Raw genomic sequence first — 8,934 nt, forward strand, 5'->3', positions numbered from 1 at the left:
ATCAGGGGATGACACATATGAGTGAGATCATGTGACGCTTGTCTTTCTCTGCCTGGCTTATTTCGCTTAGCATAATACTCTCCAGGTCCCTCCATGCTGTCTCTAAGGGTAAGAGATTTTTCTTTTTTTTACTGCTGCATAGTATTAAATGCACACAGCTTTTTTATCCACTTACCTACTGATGGGCACTTAGGCTATTTCAAGATCTTAGCTACTGTAAATTGCACTGCTATGAACAGAAGGGTGCATGCATTTTTTCTGATTGGTGTTTCCGGTTTCTGAGGATATATTCCTAGAAGTGGGAGAGTTTGTAAAAGATAATGTACTTCATGTGCATTGCATTGTCGTAGAGGCATTAGAAATGGTGTTTGTGAAATTGCAGCACTGATATCTTAAATAATAATTACTTCAGAGACATCTAATAGCTCTTATTTTCTTAGTGTTTCCCAGTAAATCAGTCAGCTTTCCCTGATTCAACTCCATCAAACGTACATTCTGAGCCCTGCATTACTCAGCATTTCCCCACGGAGTAGACTCCGCTGCTGGCAGGCCTTTCAGCCTAAGTCCCTCTTTGCTTACATACTTCGGAATCACATACCAAAAACCACTTTCTGTGGAAGCAGGCGGGTTAGAAACACGTCTCCCCTCCCTGACGGAGTTGCTTTTCCCTTCCTGGAGCTGTTCCACCTGCTGCCCTCTCTGTCCCAGTGGCTCTGCCTGTGAAACGCACACACAGGAAACAAGAGCAGGTGCTGCCTCGCTCTGGGCCTCCGTCAGCAGCCAGGGCTCTCGCCTCCGCCCACCACAGGGATCTACAGTATTGCAGTTCACTGTATTCATCTACCAGCTCCCAGTCAGATCAGTACCTCAAAGTCTTTCCTCAAGTCAGCAAGCTGGTTCCTGCATTTTTATTCCGTTGCCACCACGATTCACACATGTCCAAGTGCACCGTGATGAGTAACCAGAGCCGATGTCTTTGGAGATGAATGCCTTGCTTCTTTATTTTTGGCGGGACAGGCACACTTGCAGGAAGAAGTGTGACGCCATTCCAATGGACACTGCTTCACTTTTCCACACCCTGAGACCTTCCTACTAACACTGAGTAGAAAGCAGAGGAAATGAAAGTGGACAGACCATTCAGTTCCCATTGTCGTAGGAAACAATTCTTTAACTCAAGATTCCAGCGCAAAGGAGAGAAAACGCCACAAAAAAAATCACTAACTCTTACCAGACACAAACATTAAAGTTATGGAAATGTAGGAAAGTTGTCCCTCAGGGCTTTGTTGTTTTATCATGGAAAATGAAGTGCTGGAATATTGCAGCAATTAACAATGGCATACACTAGGAAGCTTATCATATATGGCAGTTTTATGATTTCTAAAATGATATATGTTTCAAATTTAAGATCTTCTATTCTAGAAATACACTGCGTTCCCTCTAATTGCAATCATTTTCAACAAAAAGAATATCTGATGAAGATTTGAAATAATCATTCAACTTAATTAACCAATCAGAAGTTCTAAAAATTTTCTCAACTTCGTGTGGGATTTACATTCATTAAAACCCGGAGTAAAAGGTTAGCATCTGAAAAGAGCATTTCAAGCCAGCATTATATTTAGAAACTAAATCCTTTCCAACAAAAGGAGAAGCTCAAATGATGCAGGAGATAGAAATCAAAACATAAAATGAATTATGATTTGCATGAAAATAATTTTAAGAGAAAATTTAGTGCACAGTCTGAAGGACCCATGGAAGAAGACAAACCAGTAACATTCAATATTATTTGTTTAAAGGCATACCATCACCGTTTCATGAGTCTTACTTTATTTTACTTTATCATTGTTATTATGGCCACCACCCATTGTTATTATGGCTATCAAACCAAACAGTTAGATTCATTTTGTATGGTAAAGCCAGGATATCTATTTCCTTGGTTATCTCCATCATTATTTTATTTGGCCAATGTATCTATTCTACTTCAGTTGTGAAATGTAGCCTCTGAGAGTCTCATTCAAGATTGTGTATCAGCTCTTTTGAAAATGAAGCAAACCTTTCTTTGGACCATTACAAACAACTTCCTACAGAACTTTTCTGAGGATGGGTCTAAAAAGGCATACCGGACCACAAACGCTAAGAGGAGAACGGCAACAGAAGAGACATATCCGTGTCCAAGAGACAGGCAGACAGCACTGATGTGACCAACTGGCCTCCGGAAGACATGGGAGAGGCCTGGGCAGTGGGCACCACCAGGTCTAACAGGAGCAGTCAGCAGCTAAGTGAGCAGCTCTCAGGAGGCGGTTGTAACTAACAGTAAGCGAACACGAGAATACAAACATGTGCAGAAATCAAGAAGATATCACCATAAAAATGACCACAAGGCAGGAAAGTTAGGATCGGGAACAAAGGCCTCAAGCTTTACCCCTCCCCTTTGCCATCCTGGCTGGAACATTGGGGGGCCCGCCTTTTGCTGACCACCTGGTCCCAAGCTTTCCCCTCCCCAGTTTCCTATAGTTAAGAAAACAAAAACCAGTCTCAACTAGATTTGGCAGCCATGTTGACCTTCAAGTGACCAACAGGGCCATTATAATATCATTATAATAAATTTACATTGTGGTTTTGGGCCCATTGCGTCCCCCACAATCCAAGACAGTCCTCTCCACCCCCTAGTCTCCTGCATTCAATAAAAACCTACCAGACCCCATAGTGGCATCTCATTCTCCTTCTCCCATTCTCCCTTCTTGAGTGTGTCCTTCTGCTTTAATACATTTACTGCGCCCTGCGTTTAAATAAACAAGGTATGCGGCCCACTGGCCAGGAGTTTGACATGCTTGAGTTGCTCCATCCCCAATAGGGTGCTTGTGGGAAGTGGCCAATGGATATTTCTCTCTCATTAATGTTTCTCTCTCTGTCACTCCCTCCTCCTTCCTCTCTCTCTCCAAAATCAATGAAGTCAGTTACAAAAATTAAATCTACACTGCAGGAGAAGCACACTTCCATCTCACAGAAGCTGATTTGGCCTTTCAGTGGGGAGCAAACTTTTAGCCAAAGTCAGGAATATCAGTCTAGTGGCTCAGCAGCAGTGGTTAGAAGAGTCTAAGATGCAGGTACGATGTACCCATTTGTATTTAACAGATTCACATGGCCATCCCCAGAGGGAGACAATGTGTGTTAAATCTGTGTGAGTGCCGGAAGGGACTGTACAAATGATCTACTCCAGTGTCCCCATTGAGTTATGGTGAGAAGGTAGTCCACTCCCATCTAAATAGCTCTCCAAAGGTTAAAGTTAAGTCAGAAACAGTAGGCTAGAAACAGACTGAGGACCCTCAGAGGGAATGAGGGCGGAAAGAGGAGGGAAGATATTAACCAAACAACTTGCATGCATATATGAATAACCCATGGACACAGACAATAGTGGGTGAAGACCTGGGGAGGGAAAAAGAGTGTGGGGGGGGAGAGGTTAATGGAGGGGAAAATCAGGGCATCTGTAATACTTTGAACAATAAAGATATTTTTTAAAAAAGAAAGAAACAGTAGGCTGGTACCCAGTCCTCTTGACTTGCCCCACCCCATATATCACAATGCCTTCTCTAACACATCGGCACTTCTTTTCCGAGCCTAAAAATGAAACTACACGTCACTGCGGTCTTGAATAAGGATATAATAAAACCAGCTTTGTTGAAAATTAATATTTTGGTGATTTTTCCAACTTTAGAATGTTTCAAATATAATGGATACCTATAAGCAACTCCTTTCCTGGCAGCTCAGATAAAAACTCTGTACAATATTACATTTATACCCTGCTGGTAGTGGAATAGACTTTGGCTTCAGTCTGCTGGCACCTTTGTAAAGCTTCAAAAGAACACTATCTCCTCTACTATGCCGTGAAATCCAAATAACAATTTCCTCTAGCCCCATTATTTTTCCTGTGGAGTTGCAGGAATTTAAAAGCATATTAACATGTTTCAACCCTTAGTAAATTGCTTCTGCTTCTTTTGGAACAAAACGGTAATGAACATGCACCGAGGCATCCAGGGGTGCTGCACTTAGAAGCTGAGGAAGATCTTAATTTATGATCGCCAAGTCTGCTGTTTTAGGACATCGTTAGTGGTCTGTAGAATCCAAAGCACAACCTGAGTATGTTTCACTTGGTGTATAAATGAGGGGCAGAGTTTGAATTTTATTACCAAAAGTAAAAAACTGGGCATCGAGTTCAACTTCAAGCTTGCTCTGGTTGATCTTACCTTTTTTCAAAATATGCTTTTTGAACTGTTAGAAAAAAGTCTATATTAGTAACAGAGGCAATTCCATAATGACTAAAATATGTAGTGGAATTGTGGCTGCATTCTGGAAATGTGGACTATCCTATGAATCACATCAAGGAGAAGTACCCAGGTGGAAAATTTATAAGAAGGGAAAGTAATCAAGAAGGCTGGTCACTTCATATTCCTTTTTTGTTGCATGTTTAAATCATAAAATATAATAGAATTTTGTCAAATGGTTTTTCTGAGTTTATTGTGTTTTATTTTCTATTGATATGGTGTATATATAATTAATTGATTTTAGTATATTAAACCAACTTTGTATTTGTGTAGTAAGTCTCACTTGATTATGGTGCCTAATTCTCTTTATATGTCGCTGGAAATTTTTTTTTTTGGTTTTTAAGTTATTTTGTTCCATTTGATGTTTGTTTGATTTGTTCCTCCAACTAAATGCTATGTTATATCTCATGTTTAAATTATGTCTCTTCCCTTTCTTCTTGTTCTCTTGTGGAATCCATGATTATATAATATACATTTACAAATATTACTTAAATAAAAGATTTAAGACATAATTTTAGAAGATTGTTTTGGTACAGTGAAAGAGAAAATTATATTGTAGAGGGAAATGTAGTTTTCTTACATTAAAAATAATGTCCCCAAATTGTGCTTGTTTTTTTAGACAAAATTATAATTTCCCCCAAAATGTATTTGTTTGAGAATCTTAATTATAGTACAGATCTTCCCAAATGTTTACTTACTTTCTTGGGAATATATGATGATCGCTCATATATCAGAAAATTCAGAGAGTCTCATGCTGCCTCTTACCTGAATTTCTCATTTTTAATAGTGTTCAGCGGAAGGCAATGTTTGAACAATGAATTTAATTAATTTATTTGCTCTTCATGTTATTTTTACCTTATTTTAATGTGCTCCTGGGGAACAGTATGGTCTTGTTAAGAAGCATAAGGCACGTTCATTCCATGGTTAATACAAAATATAATTTTTTATTTGGGCCACTCAGATTGATTACAAAGATCCTGAAATGGAATGCTTCACTTGTTATTAATGGCCAGGCCATGACATTTTACTCTTGTTGCAGTAGGAACTTCCCTGTCTTTATTTCTTTCTGAAAACTAAATTGCTTCATACCTCAGTGTCTTTGGGGCTGCTATTAAAAAATACTACACTGCGTAGCTTATAAACAACACACATTTATTTGCCATAGTTCTGGAGGCTGGAAGTCCAGTATCCAGGTGCCAGCATGGTTGGGTGATGGCCCTCTGCTAGGTGATGCTTCTTGTACCCTCACAGGGTGGAAAGATCAAGCTAAGTCTCTGAGGCCTCTCTTTAAAGGGCACTAATGCCATTCATGGAGGCTCCACCCTTGGGACCTAATCTCCCCAAATGCCACACCCCCTAGTATCATCACCTTGGGAATTAGGTTTTCAAAATAGAAATGTTGGAGGTTACAAACATTCAGATCCTAGCACCTGACATGAAACTCTCTCCTGTTTTCCTAAGTCTCTTTGAGGCCTAGAGTTCTGCACTTGATCCACAATGACAATAGCTGAGCCTCTATTACCTTCTTCTGTACATATCGCCACACCAACAGTCACATGCCTTCATTCCTTATTTTTCTTTCTGTTATTACAAGAGATACCTGGAATGGAGTTTCAGATAATGCCTATCTGAACAGCTTTCAGTGGCTTCTCTCACAACCTTGCAACTTCTGTCTGTTGACACATCTGTGTGTATGTAGAATGCACCTATCATGCTCCCACCACCTGCCTGTCATGCTTCCACCCCCTGCCTGTCATGCCCCAGTTGGGGTGTCATGTTATTGTCCCTCAAGTTTACCCCTCTGTAAATCTTGTGTCTGGCCATCATTAGCCGCATTCCCTTAAATAACCCATTCAACTGAAAATCAAGGAAGAAACCGCTCTCACATGCAGATAATTGATGTTGATTTTAATAATGAGTTCTGCAAAGGAAAACCTACCCTTGAATTCTAACTTAAAGGACAACTTTAATCTTTAATGGTGGTAATTGCTGGCTCAGTGTTTTAGAAAATGAGTTTTGTTAAGCACATATATTTAGCACTACCTACAATGCTGTCTGAAAATAAGTTGCAGTAAGATGCCATGTTCACCTATTGGATGGGCAAAGATCAAAAAAGGCTGATGAAATACAGTGATTGCAAAGATGTGAAAAAATGGTTACACGCATTTATATCTGCTAAGAAAGTAAATTATAAAAAGCTTTATACAATTAATCTGGCTATTACTGTTAACATTTCAAATGTATCTAAACCTTTTATTTCATAATTACAATTTGAAGCCTATTTCCACACAGAAATAAAAATAATGGTATGTAAAGGTACATGGGCCCTGGACAGGAGTGGCTCAGTTGGTTGGAGGGTGGTCCCAGACACCAAAAGTTTGCGGGTTCAGTTCCAAGTCAGGACACATACCTAGGTTGTGGGTTCCATCCCCAGTTGGGGTGCATATGGGAGGCAACTGATAGATGTTTCTCTCTCACATTGATGTTTCTCTCTCCCTTCCTCTCTCTAAAATCAATAAACATTGATTGGGCGAGGGTCTGAAAAAAAAGATACATGGGTAAGATGTTTATTGTAATGGTATTTGTTTTGGCAGAACAAAACAACACACACATTCTTAGCAACCTCGTGTCTGTCACAGTAAAAGAATAAGTATATTATGTTATATTCTTATTTTTATACATTGAACTACTGTTAAAAAGACTGAATTAGATCTGCGTGTATTATCTTAGAAAGAGATCTATGCTATATCAAATTGAAAATGTTGCAAAGTAATCACTCCAGTATTTTCTGTTTCCTTTAAAAAGGAAAATCACTGTCCCTAGTCTTACAGTTCTTTCATTCACTTTGTATTTCCGTGTAACTCTTGTTCATTTGTCTTAATACCGAAACTAAATGGATCAGCTTCTAACATTTTTTCTGCTCAGTCATAATTATAAAAGTACCTCCCTAAATATTAATGGAAACAGACTTTAAATCTTTATTTAAGACATTTATTTTTAAACTTTTAAATCTAAGATAAAAATAAGTGGTTTATAGATATAAAAAATTTTTGGCCTATATAAAAAAAAATAGAGAGAGAAAGGCAATTACCGTCCTTAGTTTAAGTTTTAAAAATTCTGCTCACTGGAAAGATGTCTCTCTGAATTTTAACCCGAGTGTGGTTAGAGTGCAACCAATTACTTCCCTCTAGGGCCAGGATACCACATGGAACCATCTAGAATCATGATCCCCCCTCCTTTTTATGAAATACATTTTTGTAACAATTCCATGGGTATGTAGATGAGAGAAATGTGGAACAATTGTAGAAATAGGTGAATTTGGGCCTTAACCGGTTTGGCTCAGTGGATAAAAAAAGACTAAAGGGTCTGGGTTCAATTCTGGTCAAGTGCAAGATGTTGGTTGCAGGCAGGCTCAATCCCTGGCCCTGGTCGGGGTGTGTGGAAGGCAGCCAATTGATGTGTTCCTCTCACATCAGTGTTTCTCACTCTGTCTCTCCCCCTCCCTTCTACTTTCCCTAAAAATCAGTGGGAAAATATCTCAGGTGAGGATTAACAGAAAAGAATAGGTGAATTTGGTGAATCAAACACATGGCCATTACTCCTATTTCAGGAACTTCTTGTCTAATTTGGAATATATTTCCCGAGAGTTAGCAACTTGGCCTCACACAGTCAGCTTCTCGAGTTGCTAGCTCAGATGCCAGCCTTGAGGAGGAGGGCAGCGTTCATGGGTCCTCTTGTTCCACGGTCAGGTGTTCAGTTCATCTCCATAGCAACACAGGAACTTTTCCTCCACTAGAGAATATGAAGTTTCCAAGCAGGGGTACAGGCGAGCTATAAAACTCTAGGTGCAAATTCTGCGATTCTCCTTTCAGAAATGTTTTCAGTCTCCATAGAGCACCCTGATCTGACACAGACATTTCAAGCAACATCTGATCCGCTCAAGGTCAGAACTGCTTGCACCACAACCTGAGGGGATGAAAAGACTTACTCTCCTCTAGGAATTTTTATAAAAAGCCCTAGAAGTCTTAGGAGGGAGATCAGTGCACACAGAGCGATATGTTTAGCCTGCAGTATTCAGTGGAGACCTCAGATACCGAGCCAGGATACGTCTAAGAGCAGCGAGTTCTCTTTTATTTCTTTCACTTCAGCCGACCTCCTGCCCTCCAAAGTTGAACTCATGGGATACGTCTTGTAATATTTACAACACCCCTTCCAAGCATCCAACAGGCCGAGATATTCCTGAGGCTTCTCGGTACTTGGTCCCCTTTGTTCCTTGGGTCACCTCATCGGAAGGCAAGTATGAGCGAGTCTGGGGCTAAGTGGCAGCAGAAGCACACAGTGATTGTGGGCCTCACGGGAGGAGTCACTCTGTTCTTGTCCCTTCCAGGATGACGTTGCTTCTATCAGCCTCCCTCTGACAATGTTGTTCTACTAATACTAATATTTCAGATTTCATAGTCACAAGTACACAGTTTGCATAATATAAAAGATACTCCATAAGTGTACATTCAAAGACAGAGAAGGCTATCACAAGTTCAGTGAGCAGGAGGAGCGTTCTAGCATTGGAATGGGTGAGCATGACCTAACATGCAAATTGTATGAGGGGAGAAGAAAG

The sequence above is a fragment of the Myotis davidii genome, unplaced genomic scaffold, assembly GCF_000327345.1.
Source record: "Myotis davidii unplaced genomic scaffold, ASM32734v1 scaffold217, whole genome shotgun sequence".
NCBI classification, from domain to species: Eukaryota; Metazoa; Chordata; class Mammalia; order Chiroptera; family Vespertilionidae; genus Myotis; species Myotis davidii.